Below are 13470 nucleotides of genomic sequence, written 5' to 3'. Positions count from 1 at the left end.
TCTGATGAATGACAGAGGTTTACTCTCAATGGTTTCATTATGCAAATTATGTTATTTGTTTTCCAGCTTTACTCAAAACAAACGATGATGCCAGAATGAAAGCAAATTGTGTTCTTATCAAGTGTCTCATCAATGTGACTTAAAATATTACAAAATTTACCATACGCTGGCCTTTTTTATATTACCCACTGATCATTTAATTCCAAATGTCGATATGACACTGTCATGTCATCACGAAAGTTTTTTTCTTAATAAATATTCTGGGCATAGGAAAGCATCAGGGGGAATTAGAGCTTAAAGTAAGAAGAAAATAAATGTGATCTTTCCAGTCTTTCTGCCACATAAATAAGCTTTTTCTTGTTTTATACCAGTAAGTTTATGTTTCCTTACCATGCCTCCATAGTAACAGTGAAAAGCCAAGTATTACTGAGTTAAGGAAATAGCAAAAGGGAAGCAAATTAAAATAAATTGTTCTCTGGAGCCAGATTTCCTTGGCTGGTAACTTGCCTTTTCCAGTTCAGAAGTCCTCATTCCCTACTCATCCCTTTCCTTCTGAGACTGCCCACCAATTCTCCTAGGTTTCATTTCCTCTCTCCTCTGCTTACACTCTTCTCAATTTAAGCACCATGATCCATTTCCTTCTGTGTCCCTCCTGCTACTACTCATTGCTAATTCCAAGGGTAATCACACAGAAGGAAGCATAAAATAATGATGATTTTAAAATAATGAAAAATGTGATTTTATAATAAGCAGCAAAAAAGACATGAAAAATATATGAAAGAAACATTTCAAATTCAGCAAAATCAATCATTACTTTTTTGGTCCTCCAGGATCATGGAAAGACTTGGGATCTAGCAGAAGAGCTCAGATTTCAACTATTTATGAGCCATTTGACTAGTAAAATCTTCCTTCCCACCAAAGTCCGTACACTGACCCAACAAGGACCAGAAAAAAAGAATTGTTTTCTTAAAATCTGAACAATATTACTGCTAGCACAGAAGATAAAAATACACCAGGATTGAATAAGGCAGCAGAACTAAAAACAGCCATGAACATTCAAAGGCCATCTTAGTCCATTTACTATTGCATCCAAATAAATGAATACTTATTGACATTCATTATGTGAAAAGTTTCTGAGAAATATGAAATCATTAGCAATGGTTGCTACAAAGTGCATGGATCGAAAGCAAGGAGAAAATGAAAGGTGATATTCATCCTGTGGACCATGGGAAGATTTTCAAACTAGAAGATTACATGATCCAGCTTCACCTTTTTAAGATTATTATTATAGGATAAATTTCAAGAAAGGAGATATTATAGAAGAGGAGACAACCTAAGAGAGTTCTTTCTTTTTGTTTCATATAAATGTTTGGCTAATTCTGATAACATTTGCTACAACAATGTGTTTTGTTTTGTCTTTTTAATGTTAGACTTAAAAGTCACATCTTAATATACCCTTAATATCTTAAATTCAAAAAACTTTCTAATAAGAGAAAACCAAATTATCAAAATGTTGAAATAGAACCTAATAAGCCAATTTAAATATGATCCAAGCAAATACTAATATATAGCTTCAGCATTTAACCAAATATAGAAATATTAAGGAAATGTGTCTATTTTCTTAATCATTAAATTATTTTGAAGGATGTATAGAGAATGAAACACCATTCTCATTCCAAAGGAGAAAACTTACTTAACATATGCAAGAAGGTTTTCAAGCAATTTGAATTAAATCATAAATTACAGACTTCTAGTTCAACAGGGAAGTTGAGCCCTGTTCAAAGTACAGATTAGTCTTTTCTCCCTAACCAAACTCCATTAAAAGTAAAGTAAAAGGAACAGGTACAAACATATGAATCAAAAAACAGGAGTCCTGAAATAACAGTAGATGAAAAATGTTGACATAATTTTGGAAGATGAAGTGTGGATGGATGAATGGTGATTAAATTAGCAGAGAAGAGACAAGTAAAATCCCAGTAGCTTTGCAGGGAGGGTAGCTGTCAAAAGGGAGCAAAGTCTCTCATGGTTCAGAACACTTGAGCAGTTCAGGAACTAGAGCTACGAAGTAACCATAATTCTCAAGACAGGAGTGTGGGTTGGGGCTGACAACAGAGTACTGGTCAAAAGTCAGGCTATGTAGGGGTGCCTGGGTGGCGCAGTCGGTTGAGCGTCCGACTTCAGCCAGGTCACGATCTCGTGGTCCGTGAGTTCGAGCCCCGCGTCAGGCTCTGGGCTGACAGCTCAGAGCCTGGAGCCTGTTTCCGATTCTGTGTCTCCCTCTCTCTCTGCCCCTCCCCCGTTCATGCTCTGTCTCTCTCTGTCCCAAAAATAAATAAACATTGAAAAAAAAATTAAAAAAAAAAAAAGTCAGGCTATGTATAAAAATCAGTTATACACCGGTAATTTTCTTCTCAAACCCACAATGCCAGATAGCTGTCCCTCCCCCACACTGACAGAAAACTGGAGACTCTTCTCTGGAGAAACAGAACTATAGAGGCTCTGGACTCCAGGACAGTAGGTACAGCTGCAGGTGACAGAGAATCTCCATCAGATATAGGGGAACTAAGCGACAATCCACATATTGACTTGGCCCCAGAGTGTTGGCAATAAGGTACCTATGTCTAAGCAGGAGAAAGCTCCCTTTGGAGAAACTAGCCAGTTCAAGAAAAAGAGCTTAAAGAAATAGTTACATGTCCACCTAATCCATGATAAGGCCCAACAGTTGACAAACCAACCCATCTTCATGACACATACATATACATAGTGCTTCCAATTCAGTTTTCATACCTCATTGATAAATATGATAAACAGCCAAGAATCATCAAACATTGTGGCAGGGCTTCCAAATGAAAGACCAAATTTAAAAAAGTGGGGGGGGGGGGGTGGAATTATAGAAATCATAGGAAAGAGAAATTAGAATATGTAAAGGCCAAAAGAAAACTTCAAAAAAGTCTCTAGTAAATATCTTCAAAGTGATGAGGGGGAAAAATCACACCCTTGAATTAGAAGAGATGACGGACTATAGAGCATCTGGGTGGCTCAAGTGTCCAACTTAGGCTCAGGTCATAATCTCATGGTTTGTGGGTTCGAGCCCCACATCAGGCTGTGTTGACAGCTCAGAGCATGGAGCCTGCTTCAGATTCTGTGTCTCCCTCTCTTTCTGCCCCTCCCCTGCTCATGCTCACTATCAAAAATAAAACATTAAAAAAAATTAGAAAAGATGACTATATTAAAAAAAAAAGATTTCAGAAAATAAAAGTATCTGTATCTCCCTTAAATTTCTGCTTAAAAACCCTGACTCTCCTTTTTAAAATGTGGCACCACTCATCTCTTGGTATTTACAATCTCTGTCTGGCTTCAGCCCTGAGAAGATAAGGTCCTCAATAGCAGAGAATTGTGCTTATCTTTAGCACCTATAAGGGTCTCTGGCATATCGTGATGGTTCAATGGTGCTGATGAATGAATGAATGAGTGAAAAAAGATCCTTTGAAATTAAAAATATAACAGCAAATGTTAAAAAATTAAGAGATGGGTTGAAAAATAAAATTTTAAACATAACCTAGAAGATAGAATAAAAAGACCAAGAATAGTAAGAAAACAGAGGAGAAAAAATTATGAAAGAAATAATATAAAAATATTTTCCAGAATGAGGATGTGAGTTGCCAGATTTAAATGGCCCTCTCAGGGCTCACAAAAGCAAATGAGAAAGACTCAAACCACAGAACATTATTGTGAAACTTCAGAATATCAAAGAGAAAGATCTCAAAGTTTCAGAAAAAAAAAATCATCTATGAAAATTAGGAATCTAAGAATCATTAAACTTCTCAGAAGCAACACTAGAAATAGAAAACAATGAGAAAGTACCTTGGAATTGCAGGGAGAAAATAATTTTTTATTTAAAATTCAATATCATGTAAAACTATTAACCAAATATGATAATAGAATACATAGTTTCAGTCATTCAAGTCCCTCCAAAATATTATTTTCTTTGACTGCATTTTCAGAAAGCTGTTGGAGTATGTGCTTCACCAAAATGAAGTGTAATCTAAGAAACAGTTATCAAGAAATCCAGTAATCCTAAAGTGCATCAAAAAGAAAGGCAGAGAGCGGTGCCTGGGTGGCTCAGTTGGTTGAGCATCTGACTTTGGCTTGGGTCATGATCTCACGGTTTGTGGTTTCAAGCCCCATGTCAGGCTCTGTGCTGACAGTTTGGAGCCTGGAGCCTGCTTCGGATTCTTTGTCTCCCTCTCTCTTATCTTCCCCTGCTTGCGTTCTGTCTCTCTCTCTCTCTCTCTCAAGAATAAATAAATATTTAAAAAAAAATAGAGAGAGAGAAAGACAGAGAGAATTCCCCAAAATAGTGAAGGGAAATGCCCACGAAAACAGCTCTGGGGCAGGCTTAGAACGTAACCAGTTAAAATTAGAGTAGGAGAGAGGGTTCCACAAGGAATTCTGCAAGAAAAAAATGAACCTGACCAGGTGAGAAGATGTTTATAGTCCTTTTTTTTTTTTTTTAACGTTTATTTATTTTTGAGAGAGAACTCAAGCGGGGAAGGGGCAGAGAGAAAGGGAAACAGAGAATCTGAAGCAGGCTTCATGCTGTCAGCTCAGAGCCAGATGCAATGTGGGTCTTGAATACAGGAACCATGAGATCATTCTGAGCAGAAATGAAGAGCTGGGAGCTCAACTGACTGAGCCATGCGGGCAGCCTAGATGTTTATAGTTCTCATGCAAAGCATTTGGTTGATTTAGTAACAGATAAAAAGAAAACATATTAAAATAAGAAAATTTAACACCAGGGAAAACAAAAACACTTGCAGCAAAAAGAAAACATAATATAGTACATTACAGGGCTCAGCTATACCATAGTCACAATAATAAAAATTGTAAGCATTCATTCAAAATGGAAATTATGGGGACACCTCGGTGTCTCAGTTGGTTAACGTCTGACTTCAACTCAGGTCATGGTCTCCCAGTTTGTGAGCTCGAGTCCCTGCATCAGGCTCTGGGCTGACAGCTCGTACCCTGGAGCCTGCTTCTGATTCTATGTCTCCCTCTTTCTCTCTGCCCTTCCCCCACTCACACTCTGTCTCTTTTTCTCTCTTCCAAAAATAAACATTAAAATTTTTTTGTAATAAATAAATAGGGGTGCCTGGGTGGCTCAGTCGGTTAAGCATCCGACTTCAACTCAGGTCACGATCTCGCAGTCCGTGAGTTTGAGCCCCGCATCAGGCTCTGGGCTGATGGCTCAGAGCCTGGAGCCTGCTTCCCAATCTGTGTCTCCCTCTCTCTCTGCCCCTCCCCGTTCATGCCCTGTCTCTCTGTCTCAAAAATAAACGTTAAAAAAATTATTTTAATTTTTTTAATAAATAAACAAAATGGAAATAATGGGGGTGCCTAGGTGGCTCAGTTAGTTATGCCTCTGACTTTGGCTCAGGTCATGATCTCACAGTTTGTTAATTTGAGCCCCGCTTTGTATTGCTGATAGCATGAGACTGCTTCAGATTCTCTGCCCCCCTCTCTCTTTACCTCCCCTCTCAAAAATGAATAAGCTTAAAATAAAATGGAAATTATGATACAAATATATTAGGAGGATTATGATACAAATATATTAGGAGGATTATGATACAAATATATATTAGTAGTCGGGGGGACAGGGAAGCAGGAAGGAGATGAGAAAGCAAAACTCTCAAAATAAGGCATCAACAAATAAAACCTGAAGCTTAAAATCAAGAATTCACAGCATAAGCATTTTTAGATACATAGAGGCAACACTAGAAGAAACCACTGAAGAAGCTGAAAATGGTTACCTCTGGGAAATGAAAAATTGAGTTTCGGAGGACCGAGTTCAAGGGATGTTGGTTTTGTTGGGGAAGGCAGTCTCACATGTGTAATCTTTTGACCCCCAATCCATTGCATACAAATAAACCCGGAGCCTGGAACACTTCCTCACCAAGAGATAACGTGACCACACAGTGCACTACTGAGGCTGAGTCTTGGCCCATCTCTCCCCTGTATGAGGAAAGCATCGTTCTATCTAGCGCTTTACTGCATTATGTTTTCCCTGGCAACTCTGATACCAAGAGGCAGGTGGCAGAAGGGTCGGGAGTCCTCCCCTGGGCTCGGTAACTGGTGTGGGGTACTCCACCAGTGTTCTGCCTGACATTCTCATTATAAGCTTGTAACACTATTTGACTTACTAAATTATATGCAATTTCTATATCAATAAACATAAAAATTTATTGTGAGCAATACTTTGAGTCATAGTACTGCAAATAGTACTGGTATAATCTCCACAGATATTGGGATTATAATCAACTTGCACACCAGTGCCTGTAACACAAATGATGTCCAGTTTATTTACCATTATTTACTGTTATTAACAAACAATAGATTTGGCTTACCATGGGAAAAAAATTAGAGTCTCTGATTATATACTATCAGTACACTGAAGCTGTTTTGTGGGTGCATTCTCTAAATCTACACATAAAGGAAAGTGGCAAAATCGATTTAGCTATGTGGTTACAGGTAGATGGAAAGAAAAACAAAAGAATAGTTTTTAAGTAAGCACTCTAATCCATATATTTGCAGATGGAAGACAAAACAAGACATATCTACCCAGGAGGAAAACATAGGTTCTGGAAGCTTGAGTTGGAATATGGTGGTTAATCAGATATAGGAAATGAGATGTCAAGGAGGATGCACGTTTGTTTAACTTGAATAACAACAGAGTGGGTGGTGATTTTGTTCCCCGAAAGAAGGAACATGGGAGAAAGAAAACTCTGGAGAGCTGGGAAGTGAAGTGCTATGTTTTGAATACTGTTGGAGATGGCTGGTAGTCAACTGGACTTATAGGTCAGCGCTCAGGGAAAAGATGTGGACTAAGACTAGGGTTTAGAAGCCTTCAGACAAAGGTGGTTAGTGAACTCGAGAGCATTACTTGGTAGCGTAAGGCAAGATCAATACAGCACAATGTGCAGAGTTAGAAATTAAAGGGACTCCTGACAAACAGATCAGGAGAGAAGAACCTGGAAAAATACTGTGCAGGAGAAGACAAGGAAAAAGAAATACCAAGAGAGTTTGAAGAGTCTGACAGCAGCCAAAAATTCAGGAATAAGAACATAATTAATTGAGTCCAAAGCTGTTGAGTGATGAAGGATGAGTCCATGGAACCAGAAATAAGGTCATTAATGGTCTAGGTGGGAGATATTTGGTTGGAGCTGTGGGAAAGGAAGCCCTCTCCACTGGCTTGGTGGAAAGAATGAAGATAAAATGGGAATAATGATGATGGATGACTTTACAAACAAGAGGGAGAGAAAGAAACACTTCAGGCAGTTGCTGGAAGAAGTAGTATTACGATTAAACAAACAAAATAGTAAACCCTTATCTGCTTGACTAGGCACCTGAATCCCTGCCCATCCCTTCCCCAATCTGCTTTTTCAGAAAAACGGGTCCTGTTTCAGAAATTCCAGATGCTTGGGGCGCCTGGGTGGCGCAGTCGGTTGGGCGTCCGACTTCAGCCAGGTCACGATCTCACGGTCCATGAGTTCGAGCCCCGCGTCGGGCTCTGGGCTGATGGCTCAGAGCCTGGAGCCTCCTGTTTCCGATTCTGTGTCTCCCTCTCTCTCTGCCCCTCCCCCGTTCATGCTCTGTCTCTCTCTGTCCCAAAAATAAATAAACGTTGAAAAAAAAAAATTAAAAAAAAAAAAAAAAAAAAAGAAATTCCAGATGCTGTCCAAAGCCTTAATCCAAACAAAAAAGACCACCCCAAGCCAGTACTGGTCAGATGCTGAACTTCTAGCATTGGTACTGCTAGGAACTCACGCTGGTATGGGGATCATTTACACTTTGCCTCCCTCCCTGACAGTGACTAACATTAAGTGTGAGTTCACCCCACTGTGTTGACACTGTGAGTTCTGACCACTGGCTGATGAGCTCCACAACTCCCCAAGCAACCCTCCTTCCTCACTGACCTGTGCAGTCACCATGCTTCAACACCAATGCCACTTCTAATAGTAAATTGCCATTATTTAGTGCTGATTACATGCCAGGAACCATGCTAAGTGCTTCATAGACATTATCTAATTTCCTCCTTCCAACAATTTTATTTCCTTTTTTTCCAGGTGAGCAAATTGATGCTTAAAGAAATTAAGAAACTTGTCCACATTCACATTTAATAAGTGGTGGATCTAGGATTTGCACTTAGGTTTGCCTAACCACAGGACCATATCTATAACAGCATGAATTAGAATAGACCTCATGGATACATTTATATCCCAATGAAACTAGGCCTCCTGGTGCAAAAGGATTATGGCCTATGTTTCCAGATGATGAACACATAACAGTTTCCCTTGTACAAGCCATTGGGCCATATAAGCATAAACCAACAGCCCTGTCTTAAAAGACTTTTTAATCTAGCTGAGGAGATCAGACAAATAGGTTTGAAAATGCAATGAACTATATTAAGTAGCATATGATTAAGGGTCAAATGACTAGTACAGATTAGAAATGCTATTTGGAGGTAAGAGGAAGAAGAGATTCAATCAAGCCGGGAGGATCAGAAAAGGCTTCAGAGGGAAGACCTGAGCTAAATCTTGAAAAATGGCTCCAATTTTAACAGGAAGAGAAGAGGGAGGAGGATATGAAACCAATCAGCAGATATGAAATTGGGAATGAAATGTTAGTGATAGCAAATGCAGGAAATGAGCAGGTCCTGCCATCTGATCTAGGCAGAGTCAGTTTTTCTCAGCATGGACACATCCACAACCAAAGTGGGGAAGCTATCCTTCTCAAGCTCCTTAAAGAGTTCTAGCCCAATAGTGGTTTTCTTTTCTTCAGTTAATAAAAGGCTTTCATTTTGTGAGATACCGCTCCATCTTACCATTAACCAAACCCCAGTTCAAGTTATTTCAGGATGTTGATTTCCTCATATTTCCTGATATGACTCATGCAGTGGCAGCTTGAAGGAATAGGCTTAAAGTCTCTAATTGAGGCAGCAAAGAAAGAGTGAATTAAGCCTTTTGTATCTGCGTTGTTGCCAAAAATTTATGGAAGAATGAAATACATATATTCATGTTTACATTCCTTATGAGCCAGATCAGTTCATTAAATTTTCACAGAGTTAAAGCAAACTAAAAAAAACCCATTTTTTATTCTGATTTATTCATCAAAACTTCCAGCTTGATAAATGAGCAGAGGATTTCCAAAAATTTTCTTGTAAATGAAAATCTATCTCTTTGGAAGGAGGCATAATTATACTCCTGGTTATTCTAAATAGGAGTAATAACTATGGTATTTATTTAAGAAATTATGATTAAATAATGAGATGGTCTTTGTTCCAGCTTTTGTTTTTCAAATTTAGTGAAAATGAGACACAGGTAAATATCTGAGTGTGCTGGAGAGTGAAGGGCTCAGCAGCAAGGCAGGGAAGGAACATGTTTGATATTAATAAGATGCTCATGTTCTCAATCATCCTCTAAAAACCATTCTTGGAATTGGCGATTAAATCAAGTGACTCCAAGTAGTAACATCCCGTGCTACCTCTGGTCCTGTACAGACCTATGAATGTACAGCTTTGGGTTTCTAGAGAGGGTGTCATTTTTTACTGTCTGGGAATCTGGGTGCAGGATTAAATCGAAGACTCCTCATCTCCACACCGTGTCACAATCAGCTCCCTTCCATTTGCAATCAAATGTCCACTGCTAATTGCCAGGCACCCAGTATTTATTTAAATATAGTGAACAAATATTTAGTCCTAGAAAATAATGAGCTGGATCTTCATTAATTTGAAAAAATGAAGGCAAAACAAAAGGCCTCTGAAGTACAAGCTGTTCTAAATACAATGCATTGAGAAGATGCCATTTCTGCTTTTGATCCATATTCATTCCAGTGTCCCCCACAGGAATGCTCTCTGAATCTTCAGGAAATGATCCTGAGATTGATTTTGCAAACGGAAACACTCAACTGGCTGACTGTAGTCAATGCAGGCAGTGTTGTGTTGCCAGGTTTCCAACTGAGGACAAATGTGTTTGTCATTGGCTTGTAGGTGTCCCTGACAGGTATCCTTTTGTGTGCAATAATATGCATGGTGGTTTTAATGTTTTGAGTAAAGGAAGAAAATGCGTTTTTTGGTTTGCTTGTTTGTGGTATGAGGAGGTCAGAAAAATGGTGAAGACAGAGAAGAAATAAAGAAATTTCCCAGTCTCCTCTTCACATGCCCTGGTGAAGGGAAGGGTGACAGTGACATGCTGAAGGGGCTGAATTCAGGAACTACGAGGCTGGAGGGCATAAAGGGCAACCTTTCACAGAGAGAGCACCTGAAGGACTGTGCTTCGGGAACATCAGTGCACTGTACCCACAGCAGAAACAGCAAAATTCACAGGGAGGGCAGGACCAGCACAACCAAGTGAGAGCTAAGTGAGAAGGCAGAAGTAGCACAGGCACATCTCGGAAATCTGACAGGCGTGGTTCCAAGACCACCACCATAAAGCAAATATGGCAATAAAGTGAGTTAAATGACTTTTTTGGTTTCCCAGTGCATATAAAAGTTACATAAACATAACTGTAGTCTATTAAGTGTGCAACAGAATTATGTCTCAAAAAATGTACATACCTTAATTAAAATATACTCGATTGCTAAAAATATGCTAACCATCATCGGCCTTCAGTGAGACATAATGTTTTTTGCTGGTGGAGGGTCCTGCCTCATAGCTGATGGCTGTTGAATGATCATGGTGGCTGAAGGCTGGGGTAGTTGTGGTCATCTCCTAAAATGAGACAATGAAGTTTTGTCACATCCATTGACCCTTCCCATCACGAATGATTTCTCTGCAGCATGCAATGCTATTGATATCATTTTACCCACAGAAATTCTTTCAAAAATGGAGCCAATCTTCTCAAACTCAGCTGCTGCTTCATCAACTAAATTTACATCATATTCTAAATCCTTTGTTGTCATTTCAATGGTCTTCACAGCAACTTCACCAGAAGTAGATTCCATCTCAAGAACAACCTTCTTTGTTCATCCGCAAGAAGCAACTGCTCATCCAATCAAGTTTGATCATGAGATTCCAACAGTTCAATCCCATCTTCAGGCTCTCCTTCTAATCCTAGTTCTCTTGCTGTTTCCACCACATCTGCAGTGACTTCCTCCACTGAAGTCTGGAACCCCTCAGACTCCTCCATGGGGGTTGAAATCAACTTCTTCCAAACTCCTGTGTTGATATTTTGACCTCCTCCCATGAAAAAAATGTTCTTCTCATGCCACAAATGTTCTTAGTGGCATCTAGAATGGTGAATCCTTTCCAGAAAGTTTTCAATTTACACTTCCCAGATCAACCAGAGGAATCAATATCTATGGGAGCTGTAGCCTTATGAAATATATTTCTTAATAAGACTTGAAAGTCAAAATTACTCCTTCATCTATGGGTTGAAGAACGGATATTCTTTTAGCAGGCATGAAGACAATATTAATCTCATTGCACATCTCTGTTAGAGCTCTTGACCAGGTAGATTATCAATGAGCAGTCATATTTTGAAAGAAATCTTTTTATCTGAGCAAGTTTCAACAGTGGGCTTAAAATATTCAGTAAACCATGTTGTAAACAGATGTACTGTCATCCAGGCTTTGTTGTTCCATTGACAGAGTACAGGAAGAGTGGATTTAGAACAATTCTTAAGGACTTCTAGATTTTCAGAATGGTCAATGAGCACTGGCTTCAACTTAAAGTTACCAGTTGTGTTAGCTCCTAACAAGAAAGTTGACCTGACCATTGAAGCTTTGAAGGGAGGCACTAGCTTCTCTAGCTATGTAAGTCTTAGATGGTATTTTCTTCAAATAGAAGGCTGTTTTATCTACATTGAATATCTATTGTTGAGTTTAGCCACCTTCATGAATTATCTCAGCTGGATCTTCTGGATAACTTGCTGCAGCTTCTACATCAGCACTCACTGCTTCACTTTGTACTTTTATGTTATGGAGATGGTTCCTTTCCTTAAACCTCATGAACCAACCTCTGCTACCTTCCAACTTTTCTTCTGCAGCTTCCTCACCATTCTCAGCCTTTGTAGAATTGAAGAGAGTTATGGCTGTGCTCTGGATTAGGCTCTGGCCCAAGGGAATGTTGTAGCTGGTTTGATATTGTATCCAGACCACTAAAACTCTCTCCACATCAGCAAGAAGGCAGTTTTGGTTTCTTATCTTTCATGTGTTCAGTGGAGTAGCACTTTTAATTTCCTTCAAGAACTCTTCCTTTGCATTCACAACTTGTCTAGCTGTTTGGTGCAAGAGGCCTAGCTCTGGGCCTATTTCAGCTTTTGCCAAGCGTTTCTCACTAAACTTAAGAATTTGTAGCTTCTGATTTAAAGTGAGAGACATGTGTCTCTTCCTTTCACTTAAACACTTAGAGGCCAGGACAGGGTTATTAACTGACCTCATTTCAATATCGTTAAGTTTCAGAGAACAGGGAGCCTGAGGACACACAGCGAGATGGAGAATGACCAGTCAGTGGAGCAGTCAGAACACTCCAAACAGATTAAGTTTGTCTTATACAGGCACAGTTCATGTAGCCCCAAAACAATCATAAAAGTGATAATCAAAGATTACTGATCACAGAATCATCATGTAAAGTATGATAATAAAAATATTTGAAATGTTTTGAGAATTACCATGCTGTGGCACAGAGACACAAAGTGAGCAAACGCTGTTGGAAAATGGCGCCAATAGATCTGCTCAGCATGGGGCTGCCACAAACCTTTTGCTTATAAAAAAAAAAAAAAACCACAATGTCTGCAAAATGCAATAAAGTGAAGCACAATAAAATGAAGTATGCCTGTAAAGTGAGCAGTATCATTGCTGGGCACAATCGAGAGACCATTCTGAAAAGTTCCGGATGAGCTGAGGGAACTTTTCAGAGGAAGTTGACTTCCTCTATAAGCAGGGAATGGGTTGAGAGGAGGTGGTGGAGGAATCAGTCCATGAATACGCTCATGCTTTTTCCGTGCAGCAGTGGCTGGCCTTTGAATATTATATAAATATGAGATATGCTCATGAATTTAATGTTAAATGTCAACATCCTCTCCAAAGGGAGTCAGCCAAAAAGGATTGATCCCAGACAAGCTTGTTTGAAGACTACTTGAAGCATGAACCTCTCAGCATGAACATCAGTGATGAACATCTGATGGACTTAATTTTACTCAACGTGATTGTTTTTGCAGGACATTATGCTTCTTCTACATGCTAAAGAACTAGTTATTTCATCATCACTTGGGGAAAAGTTTCCATAAGGCTGTGAAACAAGCTCTCTTTCAAAGCTAGGAAGTAAGCAATTATTTACAAATTGTTCCAAATCCTGTTGTACCCAGTAATGATGCAGATAAAGTGAGTACAGGGCTATAACTAGCAGTTGACTCAAGGCCTATTTTTCATGTTGCTATTCTAGAATATTAATTTACCTACTATAATTTACTAAC

General features: G+C 39.1%; 1 pseudogene; it reads right to left on the bottom strand.

The window, feature by feature from the left end:
• Nucleotides 1-10624: 10624 nt before the first annotated feature.
• Nucleotides 10625-12436, bottom strand: LOC121039923 (tigger transposable element-derived protein 1-like; annotated as a pseudogene).
• Nucleotides 12437-13470: the final 1034 nt, after the last annotated feature.

The sequence above is a fragment of the Herpailurus yagouaroundi genome, unplaced genomic scaffold, assembly GCF_014898765.1.
Source record: "Herpailurus yagouaroundi ecotype Mexico unplaced genomic scaffold, PumYag 181, whole genome shotgun sequence".
NCBI lineage: Eukaryota > Metazoa > Chordata > Mammalia > Carnivora > Felidae > Herpailurus > Herpailurus yagouaroundi.
This window is presented reverse-complemented; position numbering and strand designations above follow the sequence as displayed.